General features: G+C 40.7%; 1 protein-coding gene across 1 annotated transcript in view; it reads right to left on the bottom strand.

Annotated features, from left to right (window-relative positions):
• Positions 1 to 15,449, bottom strand: part of LOC133663276 (low-density lipoprotein receptor-related protein 1B-like) — an 872,326-nt gene that overhangs the window by 248,659 nt on the left and 608,218 nt on the right.

Below are 15,449 nucleotides of genomic sequence, written 5' to 3' on the forward strand. Positions count from 1 at the left end.
ATATATATATATATATATATATATATATATATATATATATATATATATATATATATATATATATATATATATATATTATATATATATATGTGTGTGTGTGTGTGTGTGTGTGTGTGTGTGTGTGTGTGTGTGTGTGTGTGTGTACGCATGTCTGTATAATATAATGGACATATCATTAATAATTATTATACCTGAATAGTAAGAGTATGTGAAAGTTCAACTCCTACCTTGTTTACTTCTGTGACAACCTCTTTAAAGCTTTGTAATCAATTAGGAATATCAAGTAGTTGACAGTTAAACATGGATATGTGTGGAGAGTGTTTTGCATTTGTCCCATCATCCCTTGGAATGGGTTTAAACTGGTGTACTTTTGATTTGTTTTAATGGTGATGGGACATTTATATTATAATATCCACAAAGTTCAGTGAGCAGGTTGTGTTATGTGTGACCATGTGTGTTGACTTTCTGTGCTGGTTGAGGTTTTTTTTTTTGCACCATGACTAAAAAAAGTTGTTTGAGATTGGGTCGTATAGGTACATCTTGTGCTTTCTGGAGTCAAGAAAATACTCACCATGGTCACTATCCAGAGTATTTTACATTAACCACAAGATAGCGACAAATGTCAGAACCCTGGTATTTGAATTTAATATGAAAACAGCCCGGACGGCCAGGTTGCTTATTGAAATTGAAATTGTCATCACATGGACAAAGATAAGACCTTCTGGAGAAAAGGTATGTGGTCAGATGAAACAAAAATTGAGCTGTTTGGTCACAATACCCAGTAATATGTTTGGAGGAGAAATGGTGCAACCTTTAATCCCAGGAACACCATTTCTACCGTCAAGCATGGTGGTGGTAGTATTATGCTCTGGGCCTGTTTTGCTGTCAATGGAACTGGCGCTTTACAGAGAGTAAATGAGACAATGAAAAAGGAGGATTACCTCCAAATTCTTCAGGACAACCTAAAATCATCAGCCCGGAGGTTGGGTCTTGGGCGCAGTTTGGTGTTCCAACAGGACAATGACCCCAAACACACATCAAAAGTGGTATAAGAATGGCTAAATCAGGCTATAGTTAAGGTTTTAGAATGGCCTTCCCAAAGTCCTGACTTAAACGTGTGGACAATGCTGAAGAAACAAGTCCATGTCAGAAAACCAACACATTTAGCTGAACTGCACCAATTTTGTCAAGAGGAGTGGTCAAAAATTCAACCAGAAGCTTGCCAGAAGCTTGTGGATGGCTACCAAAAGCGCTTTATTGCAGTGAAACTTGCCAAGGGACATGTAACCAAATATTAACATTACTGCAAGTATACTTTTGACCCAGCAGATTTGGTCATATTTTCAGTAGACCCATAATAAATTCATAAAATAACTAAACTTCATGAATGTTTTTTGTGACCAACAAATATGTGCTCCAATCACTCTATCACAAAAAAATAAGAGTTGTAGAAATTATTGGAAGCTCAAGACAGCCATGACATTATGTCCTTCACAAGTGTATGTAAACTTTTGACCACAACTGTAGAAAAGCTGCTACTGCAATAAGCACTCCTGTGTTCTGATAATAAACTGAGTAATCAAACAAGAGTCAAAGTCCTCCGTATCCTTTGTGATATGCTGGAATATTTACATATAAAAGATAGCAAGATTACATAATTTCGCTGTGCTAGGGGGTCGGGGCGACACATGAAGCGGTGAGGAGGAATGGACCACACGCCTATAAGCCAGTTGCAGCGGCTATTTAAAAAAAACAACACTTGTCTCTTTTGGTGATGCACGTCCATATCCCCGCAGCACAGAGCAATTTGAACCTGCTGGTGATCGCTCCGAACACCGGAAAGAAGCACCACCTACTGACCTGTGATTGGCCACAACTTGCAATGCTAAAGTTCATGGCTACTTTCAATATGATTTGATTATTTAAAAGGGGGGCGTGGGTCAGAAGTTGGCCAGGTCCTGAGATCAATTCAACGTTGATTACATTGTAAAAAAAATAAATGGTGGGGGCGGGTGCAGTCAGCGCTGCCTGTAGGAGGAAAAGTCACCGCCGCTGTCCATGGTTACTTATGACGAGCACCAGCAGGCAGGGACGGGGCATGTGCTGACAGCGAGACACAGCTGGAAGGTGATAAGATTTCACAGGTGGTACGTGTTAATCTAATCATCTGTTGTCTTTAACAGTAAGCGTTCGGGAGCACGGAGAGAGAGAGGATTGGGAGTGACGGCAAGGTCACGACACGCGGAAAGACATTTTGAAAAATCTTGTGACAAACATTACAACTTTGTTAAACCTGCACGCTTGGCTATTGTGCCGTGTCTGCAGTGGAGCTGCTAGGAAGGGACTTCCACAGAAATGTTCTTGGCTTTGTACACTTTAATACAGTACTTCTGAATATTTAGCTTTCTGGATTTGAATGTACTTCTATTTTTTAGTAGGAATGCCATGCAACTCTAGTTAGATGAGGCCCCAGGTCAATGCATAGGTCAGTGCAAAGATGAGTATTAACCCCAAATTACACTATGGCGGGACGTAAGATGGAACTGTTACCAAGGTGTGAGCAAATACATGACGTGCATTTAAATAAATGATATTCTGAAAATAAAATTGGACTTGTGTCCAAATATTGAGGTCTTTTTGAAGTGAATGTCAATTATGCTGTGATTAATCGTGATTAATCTAAATCCAAACGTGTGAGTAAAAGCATTAATCGTTTGACAAGCACTATTTTTTTCATGCGAGACTCCAAATGGGTAATCAGGATATGTAAGGGTCTTTATTGTAATGTTGTTCTTCATGGTCACATTATTTTAATGTTTTGCTTTAAAGCAGAAAATACACCAATATATATTCATGTGGCAACCTAAATATACAATGCTTGATTAAAATAATTAGTTTTAGCCTGTGTACCTTTCATTGCACCATTAAAGGCCTACTGAAATGATTTTTTAAAATTTAAACGGGGATAGCAGATCCATTCTATGTGTCATACTTGATCATTTTGCAATATGGCCATATTTTTGCTGAAAGGATTTAGTAGAGAACATCGACGATAAAGTTCGCAACTTTTGGTCGCTGATAAAAAAGCATTGCCTGTACCGGAAGTAGCGTGACGTCACAGGTTGAAAGGCTCCTCACATTTCCCCATTGTTTACACCAGCAGCGAGAGCGATTCGGACTGAGAAAGCGACGATTACCCCATTAATTTGAGCCAGGACGAAAGATTCGTGGATGAGGAACGTCAGAGTGAAGGACTAGAGTGCAGTGCAGGACGCATCTTTTTTCGCTCTGACCGTAACTTAGGTACAAGCTGGCTCATTGGATTCCACACTCTCTCCTTTTTCTATTGTGGATCACGGATTTGTATTTTAAACCACCTGGGATACTATATCCTCTTGAAAATGAGAGTCGAGAACGCGAAATGGACATTCACAGTGACTTTTATCTCCACGACAATACATCGGCGAAGCACTTTAGCTATGGAGCTAACGTGATAGCATCGTTCTTAACTGCAGATAGAAACAAAATAAATAAACCCCTGACTGGAAGGATAGACAGAAAATCAACAATACTATTAAACAATGGACCTAACTACACGGTTAATGCTTTCCAGCCTGGCGAAGCTTAACAATGCTGTTGCTAATGACACCATTGAAGCTAACTTAGCAACGGGACCTCACAGAGCTATGCTAAAAACATTAGTTATCCACCTACGCCAGCCAGCCCTCATCTGCTCATCAACACCCGTGCTCACCTGCGTTCCAGCGATCGACGGAGGACTTCACCCGATCATCCGTGCGGTCGGCGGCTAGCGTCGGATAGCGCGTCTGCTATCCAAGTCAAAGTCCTCCTGGTTGTGTTGCTGCAGCCAGCCGCTAATACACCGATCCCACCTAAAGCTTTCTTCTTTGCCGTCTTTGTTGTTTATTAAACAAATTGAAAAAGATTCACCAACACAGATGTCCAGAATACTGTGGAATTTTGCGATGAAAACCGAGCTTTTTGTATTGGATACAACGTGTCCGAATACTTCCGTTTCAACGATTGACGTCACGCGCATACGTCATCATACATAGACGTTTTCAACCGGAAGTTTAGCCGGAAATTTAAAATTGCACTTTATAAGTTAACCCGGCCGTATTGGCATGTGTTGCAATGTTAAGATTTCATCATTGATATATAAACTATCAGACTGCGTGGTCGGTAGTAGTGGGTTTCAGTAGGCCTTTAAGCTTTAAATGACATTGACATGGCCTGCATGGGGTTACTTCTAATTCCATCTACCACACATTCAGTGTACAATGTTTCGGCATATTGACAGATGGGTGAAAATAGCACCCTTGTGTGCGTGGTTAATTGGGCAAGTTCCATTGGATGACACCAAACTACACCGTTGCCGTGTGCATTTTTTTTTTACAAAGACATGTTGGCTTTGTGCAACAGATTGTCGATTCCATTAAAGTTTGGATGACTTTGCTTAGTGATCGTAGTTAGGTAACTATATGTCTTATCATGCTGGATGGAAAGCGAGTTAGCAATTTAAAAAATACTGTTTAAATAGGTTGCGCTAAACACCTGCTGTTCAAAAGGTCATCTTAATTTTTGGCCCTTACTTTAATTAACTGGAATTATTATACAACATACATTAATGTTTTTTTTTTTTTTTTTTTAAAGAGAATACAGTAGGTGCGCAAATTTTATTTGATTTTAGATTTCCCAAGATGAAATATATATGTTTATTTATCTTAATATCTTTGGTGGTAATGTAGGTTCCAGAATGTCTCATATTGGCAAAGCCAAGCCCGATTTTCATAATTAACTGGAGCTACAGTAGTAACTCGGAATATGGTTCTGTGACGCAGCTTCTACCTGGACAATCTCATACTATGAATCAATCTATTTTGTGCTTGGCCCCACACAATAACAAGTTTTAACATCATAACCTTAGTAGAAGCATTTAAGTCCCATCTTAAAAACTCATTTGTATACGCTAGCCTTTAAATAGACCCCCCTTTTAGACCAGTTGATCTGCCATCTCTTTTCTGCTCTGCCCCCCTCTCCTGCGTGGAGAGGTTATTAGGTGACAAGAGATGACGCGCTAGCTGTTCAAAGTCGGGACCCGGGGTGGACCACTCATGTGTGCATCAGTTGGGGACGTCTCTGCGCTGCTGACTTGTCTCCACTCAAGATGATCTCCTGCTGGCCCCACTATGGACTGGACTCTCACACTATTAACTAGATCCACTCCACGTTGCACCGGTTCCCCACATCTGCGGTCCCCTCCAAGGTTTATCATTGTCTCCCATTGGGTTGAGTTTTTTCCTGCCCTGATGTGGGATCTGAGCCGGGGATGTCATCGTGGCTTGTGCAGCCCTTTGAGACACTTGTGATTAAAGGCCTACTGAAACACACTACTACCGACCACGCAGTCTGATAATTTATATATCAATGATGAAATCTTAACATTGCAACACATGCCAATACGGCCGGGTTAGATTAGTAATGTGCAATTTTAAATTTCCCGCGAAATATCCTGCTGAAAACGTCTCGGTATGATGACGTTTGCGCGTGACGTCACGGATTGTAGCGGACATTTTGGGACACCATTGTGGCCAGCTATTAAGTCGTCTGTTTTCATCGCAAAATTCCACAGTATTCTGGACATCTGTGTTGGTGAATCTTTTGCAATTTGTTTAATGAACAATGAAGACAGCAAAGAAGAAAGCTGTAGGTGGGAAGCGGTGTATTAGCGGACGGCTGCAGCAACACAAACACGTAGCCGGTGTTTCATTGCCGAAATATGACAGTCAAGCTTTACCATTGGCCTGTGGAGAACTGGGACAACAGAGACTCTTACCAGGAGGACTTTGAGTTGGATATGCATGCTTGTGGAGAACTGGGACAACAGAGACTCTTACCAGTAGGACTTTGAGTTGGATACGCGCTACCGTGAGTACGCAGCTGCGGCTTCAAAAAAAAAAGATCGCTTGCCCCTACGTGCGTGCTGCTATGTGCATGTCACGTACGTAACTTTGGGGAAATATATGTGCTGTATGAACTTTGCGGAGGTGAACGGTACTTTGGGCTGTGGGATTGAGTGTGTTGTGCGGGTGTTTGATTTGTATTGGCGGGTTGTATAGACGGGAGGGGGGAGGTGTTTGTTATGCAGGATTAATTTGTGGCATATTAAATATAAGCCTGGTTGTGTTGTGGCTAATAGAGTATATATATGTCTCGTGTTTATTTACTGTTTTAGTCATTCCCAGCTGAATATCAGGTCCCACCCGCCTCTCACAGCATCTTCCCTATCTGAATCGCTTCCACTGCCCTCTAATCCTTCACTCTCACTTTCCTCATCCACAAATCTTTCATCCTCGCTCAAATTAATGGGGTAATCGTCGTTTTCTCGGTCCGAATCGCTCTCGCTGCTGGTGGCCATGATTGTAAACAATGTGCAGATGTGAGGCGCTCCACAACCTGTGACGTCACGCTACTTCCGGTACAGGCAAGGCTTTTTTATCAGCGACCAAAAGTTGCAAACTTTATCGTCCATGTTCTCTACTAAATCCTTTCAGCAAAAATATGGCAATATCGCGAAATGATCAAGTATGACACATAGAATGGACCTGCTATCCCCGTTTAAATAAGAAAATCTCATTTCAGTAGGCCTTTAATTTAAGGGCTATATACATAAATGTTGATTGATTGAACATGTAATATACCTTTTAAAGAGAAAAATCTTACTTTTAAAAAATAAATATTTGATCAAAAACTGCACAATAAAATATACTACAAACAACTGCAGGATTTTCCAAATTAGTGTAATAATAATTTCTACAGTATTTACCATTTACGGACATCTACGGTATCTGATTTGAGCTGCCTCTCTGTCAAACACACCATCAACAGCTTTTCCACATTTTCATGAATAAATGTCTGCCGTTTAGACATTATTTTAACACCCTCGGCTTGCTCATTCTGCTTCAGTATGGACTACCAGTGCTACACTTAAACTGCTTCACCAAGTCCGGTTATGTAATCGTTGCCTTTGGTTAATCAGTCAGTTAGTGAGATGTTCACGGAATTCTCAACAAATGTCCGAAATGGGATAAGAAATCACTGATTAGATCGTGGGCCTGATCCAGATCTTTTCTACTTTGTTACTTTACGTTTATGTTGCAGGCCTAAACTTATGTGTGTGTATGGTAGCGCCCCTGCAGAGACAAAGTCAATGGATGACTGACAAGAGTGTTCACTCTGTTGCTTTCATTCCGCTAGAGCACTGTTTTTCAACCTTTTTTTCATTGATAACATCTCGAGGCACACCACTAGCAGAAAACATTTAAAAAATTAACTCTGCAGCCAATATTGACAGAAAAAAGTTGTTCTTGCAATTTTAGGATATGTATTCAAACCATAACCAACCATGCATCACTATAGCTCTTGTCTCAAAGTAGGTGTACTGTCACGACCTGTCACATCACGCAGAGACTTATTTGGAGTTTTTTTGTGTGTAGTGTTTTAGTTCTTGTCTTGCGCTCCTATTTTGTTGTTGATTGTCATGTCATGTACATATGTACGTTGTGGACGGCGTCTGCTGCTCCACACGCTGTAAGTCTTTGCTGTCGTCCAGCATTCTGTTTTTGTTTACTTTGCAGCCAGTTCAGTTTTAGCTTTGTTTTGCATAGCCATCCCTAAGCTTCAATGCCTTTTATTTTTAGCGGCACTTGCCTTTTGTTTATTTTTGGTGTAAGCATTAGATACCTTTTTACCTGCACACTGCCTCCCGCTGTCGTCTGCATATTGTGATCACCACAAACCATGTTGGCAACTACAAAGCAATTACCTACCTGCTGCCACCTACTGATATGGAAGAGTATTACACGGTTACTCTGCCAATCTCTAGACAGCACAGACCCTCAACAACGGCACATTTGCGGATTATAATTTCTGGTTTGTAAAACATATTTTTAATCCAATTAGGTGAAATTACATAATCTCTCACGGCACACCAGACAATATCTCACGGTACACTGGTTGAAAAACACTGCGCTAGAGATAGCTCAAAATGTCATGGGTGGATTTTCATCTAACTTTCAGGAAATGTTCAAAATTTTATGTGGAACAAGTCATTACATTTCGGTACCAATCAGGTCTTTGTGTACGACATTATCTTATGTTTAGGTTATAAGCCCTAACATCTCTGTGTGTGTCTGGTAGCGGCCCCGCCTCCACCCACAGACACAAAAAGAGTGGATAACTTACAAGAGGCTTCACTCCGTTTATTTTATTCCGCGATAGATACCTCAAAAAGTTATGGGCAGATTTTGAATTAACTCTCAGAAAATTTCAGAAATGGGAAAAGTATTGTTTTGTTGATTGATTAATAAATTCATTAAAAAATAAAAAAATCAATTCAAAACTTAAAAGAAAAAGAAAAACAAGAAAAAAGAAATGGGAAAAGTTATTTTATTTTGAGTGTGATCTGGATCACCGTCTGGATTAAGCACTTTTTTATGCCTACCGATCATACTTGCCAACCTTGAGACCTTCAAATTCGGGAGATTGGGGGGTGGGGGTTTGAGGTGTGGGGGGTCGGGTTTGAGGTGGGCGGGGTTTGGTGGTAGCGGGGGTGTATATTGTAGCCCGGAAGAGTTAGGGATGCAAGGGATTCTGGGTATTTGTTCTGTTGTGTTTATGTTGTGTTACGGTGCAGATGTTCTCCCGAAATGTGTTTGTCATTCTTGTTTGGTGTGGGTTCACAGTGTGGCGCATATTTGTAACAGTGTTAAAGTTGTTTATACGGCCACCCTCAGTGTGACCTGTATGGCTGTTGATCAAGTATGTCTTACAGTCACTTACGTGTGTATGCAGGAGCCGCACACAACATGTGACACGCTGTTTGTATGGTGAAAAAGCGGACGCGTCGACAGGTTGTAGAGGATGCTAAAGGCAGTGCCATCACGGCACGCCCTTATTATTATTGTTCGGGTGAAAATCGGGAGAAATTCGTGAGAATGGTTGCAAAGGGAGATTTTCGGGAGGGGCACTGAAATTCGTAGGTCTCCCAGAAAAATCGGGAGGGTTGGCAAGTATGCTACCGATGTCTGTGTCAACAGTGAAGCCAGTTTTACAACGCCATGGACAGAAGGGGTTCAAAACTTTTCAACTCAACTAAAATTTACAGCTCGCCACATAGACAAAACAACTGCTTTCTGGACAAAGGTTTGCTATTTTTCAGCCATCTAGGCGCTAAATTGAAGAAATGTTCTTCCACACCTACAGAGTCCAAGAAGGCCAGGTACTCTGAACTGCTGCTGGGCGCATAAACACAAATCACAGTCAGAGCCCGTTCCATGACCCCGAGGGGGAGCAGAGAAATCACCCTCTCTTACACAGGGGGAAGACTCCAATGTGCAGGCACTGAGCCGGGCAGCCATTAATAAGTCAACACCTGCTTAACGCCTTTGACCAGCAAACCCCAGCATGAAATAAAGTCCAACCCCTCTTGAGGAGTTAGTTTGAAAATTAGACTCACTACACTCAACAATACTCATATCTAGTCAGAACTACTCTACCTCACCCGCAATCTCAAGCTCCTTTCTTTCCAGAGAGGTGACATTATATGTCCCAACTAGGGTTGTACGGTATACCGGTATTAGTATAGTACCGCGATGCTAATGAATCATATTCGGTACTATACCGCCTCTAAAAAGAACCCCGCACCCTCGTCGTCGTCACATCGTGACATTGCTGGTTTACGAGCAGACGAGCATGTTCGGCAGCGCACAATCACGGAGTACTTACAAGCAGAGACAGAGTGTACACATAAAAGGGAGAACAGACGCATTTTGGCTTAAAAACTAACAATAAAGGTGAAGTTATAACACTGAAACGCCCTCAGGGACAGGTGCTTTAAAACATGGCTAGCTAGCTAGCGGCTTAAGTCCATCCACAGTCTGCAGTGTTTTAGCTACATCTAAATCACTAATCCTCGCCTCCATGGCAACAAATAAAGTAAGTTTCTTACAAGTTTCATCCCTGCAGGACAAGGAATAGCTAAACATGCTTCACTACACACAGTAGCTCACTGGCGTCACCGCTAATGACGGCGTACCTGAATGTAAACAAACGCCTATGGTGGATCTACACCTAACATCCACTGTAATGATACTAAGTATACGAGTGTATCTAGTCGATACTACTATGATTACATCAGTATTTTTTAGCATCACAAAATCTTTTTGCGTTTCTTTTAATTCATATTATGTTTATAAACTCACACATGGACACATGAGGACTTTGAGTATGAACAATGTATGATCCTGTAACTACTTGGTATCGGATCGATACCCAAATTTGTGGTATCATCCAAAACCAATTTAAAACATCCAAACAGAAGATTACATGATTATTACATTTTAACATACGTGTAGATAAAAGTTAAAGTGCCAATGTTTGTCACACACACACTAGGTGCGGTGAAGTTATCCTCTGCCTTTGACCCATCCCCACAGGGGAGCAGTGAGCAGCAGCGGTGGTCGCGCCTGGGAATCATTTGGTGATATAACCCTGAAACCCTTGATGCTGAGTGCCAAGCAGGGAAGTAATGGGTCCCATTTTTATAGTCTTTGGTATGACTCGGCTGGGGTTTGAACTCACGACTTACCGATCTCAGGGCGGACACTCTAACCACAAGGCCGCTAAACATGTTAAAAGAGAAAGTAAGCAGATATGAACAGTAAATGAACAAGTATATTAATAATTAATTTCCTACCACTTGTCCTTAATAATTTTGAATGGACAATGACAAAATATGTTACTGCATACGTCAGCAGCTAAATTAGGAGTCTTTGTTTGTTTACTTACTACTAAAAGACAAGTTGTCTAGTACGTTCACTATTTTATTTAGGGACACACTTGCAATAAGAAACATATGTTTAATTTACCGTAAGATTATTTGTTAAAATAAAGGCAATAATGCAATTTTGATGTGGGATCAGGATGTCGTTGTGGCTTGTGCAGCCCTTTGAGACACTCGTGATTTCGGGCTATATAAGTAAACATTGATTGAAATTTGAGAAATGTCAAATTAATTCAAACTTGTGCATGAAATAAATCATTGTAGATGCATGCTGTACAATCATTCCAACCTGGACAATTAGTGCCTGCAATTAATGACATTCATGCTCCTGATTTGTGTATGTTATCTTCAGAACTGTATGTTCAGTGGGGGGGGGTACATCTCCAGATAGAGACATCAATAAGGGAAAAAAGTATTTTGATCAGATTGTGACTGGGTTAGAAATCAGGTCATGTATTTACCAATGCTGTGTAAATAAATTACCCGCAAGGAGGCAACAATGTTCTTCTCTGCAAAACCGTTCAAAAGAAAAACTCTACAATGGCAACTAAACAAAAAAGTGTACACCTTCATGGAGTTGATCCACACCTCCCACATGCCTGCATGAACCATTCTATATCCAAACCCCTACAAACAGCAGCTTTCTTACACTGCACTCCACGTTTGTTTCTTAATGTATTTAAATATAGCTTTTTGTGCAATTTCCATTGCACCATTTCTTAATTTGTAAGCATCAGTCATTTGTTATTTCAGCTCACCCTCAACAAACCAAATGAATTGTTCCTAAAAGGTTCTAAAACACTTCCACACAGTCACTGAAACCTTTGCTGTCATTCTTTTGTAAACGATAAACCATCTGTTTAGCTCTTTAGGGACTAAACAACGATAAAACATTAATCCATGTTGCTGAGGACTTCTTTCATGCCCTGGCACATTTATTTGTGGTTATGAAAAAAAAAAAACAGCACGTCTTGAGGAACATGAAAACAGCCAAGGGATTAGCTACTTCTTTAATGTGTATCTTCTGACTTGATGTGGGCGTCACTTCTGCAACTGTAACCGCGCTGATGACAAACAAAAATAAAGGAACTAAATTTAGATCACACCATTCACATAACATCTAAGACTGTTTGAGCTGGAACTGAGAAAATACATTTTTCTGCAATAACAAATTGGAGATACGCTATTGGTAATGCTCCAATACTTAAACATGGACAGTGTATGATGCATACAGTATATCCATATGCATTAGATGCAATACATACAGTCGTGGTTAAAAGTTTACGTACACTCGTAAAGAACATAATGTCATGGCTGTCTTGAGTTTCCAATAATTTTTCTGTGATAGAGTGATTGGAGCACATACTTGTTGGTCACAAAAAAAGTAGCACCTGTGCTCCAAGTGAAAAAGCTAAATGTACAGTGTGGAGAATGCATATATGTTTAAGAGTTATTTCTTTATTCATAGCCATGTTTAGAGCAGATAGTACTTTTCCTTTGTATATTCTACCAGTTTCTCTTTGTCTTCATAGGTCTGTTTAGTGTCTTAGACATTGGAATGTGAATACATACCCCCTCTTCTTTCCTTATCAGTGTTGTGAGAGGGAGAGGCATCCCTTTTCTGGGGGAGGGTGGGGGCTGCTTTCTTCTTTAAAGAGTATTTTTTTCCGTTTGAATGGGAGATCAACTAGAGTAGCCGATATGAATGTATTGGTGTGGGCTGATCTCCTGAAATTTCAGTAAAACTTGATAAAATTCCTATTCTGTCTTGATGGTCCTTCTTACTCAGGATATATGTCATCGAAAGAACTTGGGATTGACCAGTAACTTAAATTCCCTGGGAGGAAAAGCTGGTCGACGCAACAACAGCCATGGGAGGGTTAATCATTTTGCAATGCTGTGGTTAAACGTTGGAATTGCCACAAAACATATTTTAAGATATGAAACACTCCATCTGGGGGCTAAAGTGTTAGTGCACCCCCGCACCCGCTAATTTGTTATGTTCTATGTGCCAGGTAAACCACAACGAATGGGGCCATATGAGTCCCCTTTCTACTGTATGCCACGGGCTGGTAGAGCATCTACAAAATGCTCACATTAAAAGAGCTAAGCCTCCTACGGAAATAGGTCTGCTCCTGCGCTTTATGTGCACAACGTCTATGTTGGTTCTCCACAAAATACTTGTACTGCTCCACTATCCCGATGTCTTCCCCCAGAATGCTAATGGGCTTTGTGCTCATCCTGGTAGACTATTAGCTCATGCATTTTGCAAGTGTTGAGGACCAGATGTTTCCTAACTTATTAAATCCGAGAGAGTTTGCATGAACGTTCCTATTGAGGAGCTCCTAAGCCCAAAACCTCAACGACAGAGTCAGCTGATCGCTAATTAATAGTTTGCAGTGGAACCCATCTGGCAGAGTTTGCCACAAATTGTTGGTGAGGTGAAGGATTAATTATTGGGGGACATGGAGATTAATTAGGGAAATATGGATGATTAACATCTGCACCTTCCCTTAATAGCGGGATGCAGGCAGAAGTTCCAGGATGAAATATGGAAATGATGGTTTATACTTTATAAAATACAGCACATTGTTCGAGGTTTTTAAGGGTTTTATTGGAAATATATACCCACAGTGGGAATAAAAAACGAACAGTACATTTTTGTCTTATCAGGAATAAATCTTTATCTTAATTGGACAAGTGGGAGAATAAAAGGGGGAAAAGCAACATTAATGTGTAGTTTGCAGACATAATTAATGAATCTTCAGCAACACTTGGCGATGACAGCCATTTGTAGCTTCACAAATGGTATCTATTTATCTGTAGATGATCATCAGTGTTGGTCAATTTATCTTCAAAAAGTAATTAGTTACAGATACTAATTACTTCACCCAAAAAGTAATTGAGGTAGTAACTCAGTTACCTCATTGTAACATTACTTACTCAGCAAAGTCACTGTGAGTTAATTTTTTATTTTGTTATTGTATACGCTATTACTTAACGTCAAATATGTTTATATGAACAGATTAAATCAGGGGTCCCCAAAATACTATTTTTCCAAAATCTGGCCCGCGGGAAGTCCCAACTTAAAAAAAATAAGTTTTTTTATTTGCATTTTTATTTTATATTTTATTTTTAATATCTGTCTTTTCTAATCCATTTTCTACCGCTTGTTACTCTCGGTTTTTCCTAGGCACTCAGGCAAATCACATTGTCTAAAAATGCATTTTCCTATATAATATATATATATATATATATATACACTACCGTTCAAAAGTTTGGGGTCACATTGAAATGTCCTTATTTTTGAAGGAAAAGCACTGTACTTTTCAATGAAGATAACTTTAAACTAGTCTTAACTTTAAAGAAATACACTCTATACATTGCTAATGTGGTAAATGACTATTCTAGCTGCGAATGTCTGGTTTTTGGTGCAATATCTACATAGGTGTATAGAGGCCCATTTCCAGCAACTATCACTCCAGTGTTCTAATGGTACAATGTGTTTGCTCATTGGCTCAGAAGGCTAATTGATGATTAGAAAACCCTTGTGCAATCATGTTCACACATCTGAAAACAGTTTAGCTCGTTACAGAAGCTACAAAACTGACCTTCCTTTGAGCAGATTGAGTTTCTGGAGCATCACATTTGTGGGGTCAATTAAACGCTCAAAATGGCCAGAAAAAGAGAACTTTCATCTGAAACTCGACAGTCTATTCTTGTTCTTAGAAATGAAGGCTATTCCACAAAATTGTTTCGGTGACCCCAGCCAAATTGTTTTAACCCAATGTGGCCCCTGAGTCAAAAAGTTTGGGGGCCCCTGGATTAAATAATAAAACACTATATGTAGTATTTCAGAACATTACGCGTTTATCAGAACTCAAAAGATCACAGTGTGCCATATTATATGCATAGTAATAAAAAAAGTAAAAAAATATGCAAAGGAACATTTGGCCTCTAAGTAGGGCAATTATTTGAAACTGTACACCAAAATACAGCCTTAAAGCACTTTAGATAAAACTGTTAGCAAGTTTCGGGCAAATAAATGACATGCATTCAAGTAAAACTGTCACGGCGCCTGCGCAATCCCGCATGTCATCTGCTGCAAGCTCTGCCGGTACCTCCGCTAGAAGCGCGCCGGGACACGCCCCCAGTCGCTCTGCCCGCATCGCGGCCACGCGCCTGCAAGGCTGCAGGCAATCACCAATCTGCGCACCTGGGTCTGATGAAGACAGGCGGCATAAAGACCTGCAGACCCGAAAATCCAGTGCCGGAACGTAGTTCACTCTTTGTAGTAAGCATCCCGTCTCTGGCTTCCCTCCCGCATACTTGCTCTCTCTGTGCCTTTCCTGTGCCCGTGCCTTATGTAGTCTGTGTTCCCCGCAGTGTTCCCGTGATCGAGCTGTGTGCCTCGACTTCCCTTTGGATTCCGGACTGCCTCCCTCGATCCTCGACCCCTGCTTGGACACGGACCTCGTTGCTTCTCTCCAGCCCCTGACTCTTGCTTGCCCACGGACTGCCTTCTCCCCTTGCCCCTTTGGTCTGACGAAAGATTCATCCAACACACACTTACAACAAACTCTGG

This window comes from Entelurus aequoreus, linkage group LG13 (genome assembly GCF_033978785.1).
Source record: "Entelurus aequoreus isolate RoL-2023_Sb linkage group LG13, RoL_Eaeq_v1.1, whole genome shotgun sequence".
Classification (NCBI taxonomy): Eukaryota; Metazoa; Chordata; class Actinopteri; order Syngnathiformes; family Syngnathidae; genus Entelurus; species Entelurus aequoreus.